The sequence below is a fragment of the Macrobrachium rosenbergii genome, chromosome 40, assembly GCF_040412425.1.
Source record: "Macrobrachium rosenbergii isolate ZJJX-2024 chromosome 40, ASM4041242v1, whole genome shotgun sequence".
NCBI classification, from domain to species: domain Eukaryota; kingdom Metazoa; phylum Arthropoda; class Malacostraca; order Decapoda; family Palaemonidae; genus Macrobrachium; species Macrobrachium rosenbergii.
This window is the reverse complement of record NC_089780.1, coordinates 19,812,666-19,815,165: the sequence shown is the minus strand read 5'-3', so window position 1 is coordinate 19,815,165 and position 2,500 is coordinate 19,812,666. Positions and strand designations below refer to the sequence as shown.

General features: G+C 37.2%; 1 long non-coding RNA gene across 1 annotated transcript in view; it reads left to right on the top strand.

Annotated features, from left to right (window-relative positions):
• The first annotated feature begins 1,620 nt into the window (after positions 1-1,620).
• LOC136826218 (uncharacterized) overlaps positions 1,621-2,500 on the top strand; it is a 466,686-nt gene continuing 465,806 nt past the window's right edge. The window contains exon 1 of the long non-coding RNA XR_010849552.1: positions 1,621-1,775. This is a non-coding gene — a long non-coding RNA (uncharacterized lncRNA). The remainder of the gene's footprint in view (positions 1,776-2,500) is intronic.

Genomic DNA, 2,500 nt, shown 5'->3' with positions numbered 1-2,500 from the left:
AATGGCAAGATACCGTAGCGCGGGAGGAAAAAAACCATGTGCTCGAGAGAAACAAATTCTCTTTCACGTATTTCTATGCAAATATCTCAGTCTCCTTTAATGTCACCTTTCATGTATTATTATCGTTCTGTATATCTCTATGCCAGCTTTCCAGTAATGTATGTATAATTCTCGATCAGGTGTCTTGTATCCATCCACATGTAAGTTTATGTCTGTGAAGAAACCCAGATGCTTGAATGTAATCCCTTCCGCGATCTGTCAAGAGGTCGGGACTACTTTGCGGCTCTCACGAGCTATTGATCCGTTTGAAAGTTTTGTAAATAAATTAGGAAGCTGTAGACCTCCGTGTCTTACTCGTACCTCACTCTCACTATGCTACAAGGCATCAAATGAAAGTATGAATAAATGGGTCCCAAGTTCTGTAATGAGATCATGAAATGAAAATGGACCACCTATGTCAATCATTCGTTAAGTTATAGCCTAACAAACAATGCGGTATAACTTTGCATTATATGTATTTAGTGAACATGCCTCCCAGAACACACACACACACACACACACACACACACACACACATATATATATATATATATATATATATATATTTTATTACAAATGTAATACTTGTACATATTTCGTTACACCAAGAATGAATAATAAATATTAAATATGCGTTGTGCATAGACCCTAGTGGATGTTCAGTCATATTCATAAATGTATTGATAAGCATATTTCCTATAACGTTCCTTCTACTAAGCACCCAAAACGGAGGCACCGCTATCAAAAACTACACAACATAAATCTAAGCATTATAAGATCATAAAATCCTTCTGGAGCTACTGAATTTTGGCCATGATCACGATACGGACGTTTTAAAGCCAATCACTCCACTTTTACGTTCACCTAATGGCAACTGGCGGAGCAATTTCAAAAGGGTTACGACCATCCTTAACGTCATTTTATAAGCTCTGGGGCTTCAGTTTATGATTTCGTGTACAAATGGATGTAGTAGAGATATTGCCGTTTCGTTACGAGATACTCGTATCATGATACTTCTGCTACACGTCAGAATACGTGCTCAAATTTGAATACTTATAAAGGTTATGAACTCATGAGTGGTGCCTTCTATATAGTCTAGAATCTAGATCGTGAATAACTACTCGTATGCACGACGCATCCAACAGTCTTTGGTGTGACAAGTTGACAACCATAAAAGCTACAGTAACAAGTTTATTCATAATCTAACATATAACTCGGGGTAAGCTGTCAAATTTGAATACTTAAAATGGTTAGAAAATCATAATGGTTACCCTCTACACAGTTTAGATCGTGCGTAACCACGCACTATTCGTCTAAGAATCTCTGGCTGGCATGATAACGATGGGAGCCAAGCTTATTCATAAATATACCTTATGCATAACGACAAACAAGAAATTCCAGAGTGTATATTTAAAGGTAAGGTATAAATTGTTATTCCAGTGAATGTAAAATCCAATCACTATTCAGAATGATCACCAAATAGGTTATTTATAACTCGATATGTCGTCTGTATCAGTACTACGTAGTTGAAATGGCGGCCACCAGGGCAGGGCGGCGCTACTCACAGCCACGTGGCGTTTTAAGCAGTCGCCCTGTAACAGCAGAATTTTAATAAGTGTTTGTGTTTCTCGTGATTTTTTTGCATTTAAATTATTCACAGTGGTGCGTCGCGCAGCTTATAACCGCGGGAAAGGTCACTGAACTTCTTCTTCAAGGGCAAATGGATAACATCCCAGGTAAGCTAAATATATTGGATATTATTTACTCATAATTATATGCAGGTCTGACGAATGTGAGCACTGGATAAGCTTTCTCAGTTAATATGTCTTACACTTTCAGCTTATTACTATTATTATTATTATATTATGGCCCCTGGTTGCGGTGGCGATTTCAGTTATGAAAACTCGGCATCATTAACCTCATATATTCCACATAATATAAATCAAAATAAGATCCTGCTCGCTATTAGTAATGCTTAGTAGCCAGTGCCTACATAGGCCTAGACCTATAGGTTCAACATATTATTATGGCACGCGATTGCAGTGGCGATTTCAATTCTGAAATTAGAACATCATTAACCTTATACATTCCACATATAATATAAATCATAATAACATCTTACTCGTTATTGATAATGCTCAGTAGTAAGCCCTTAGGCCTAGACCCGTAGGTTACTGGTTTGTGTCAATGTCTCGTCTTTGTAACGTGTTACTGTATTTTTGTCAGTCATTACAGTTCTTTGCAGTAGGTAGGCTTATAGGATACTGTCTACGTTATAAATTTTTCAGTTTTAGACATGCAAAGGCAGCGTTATAGTTGTTTTAACGAAATGCATTTCATCAAACGTTGTTTCTCAACAAAATTTTGAGACGTCACGCTTTGTGAGAGTATTCACGACGACGCATACAAACCGTAGACAACAACTTCTACCATTTGATTCACTGGGAAAATAGCAGTTTTT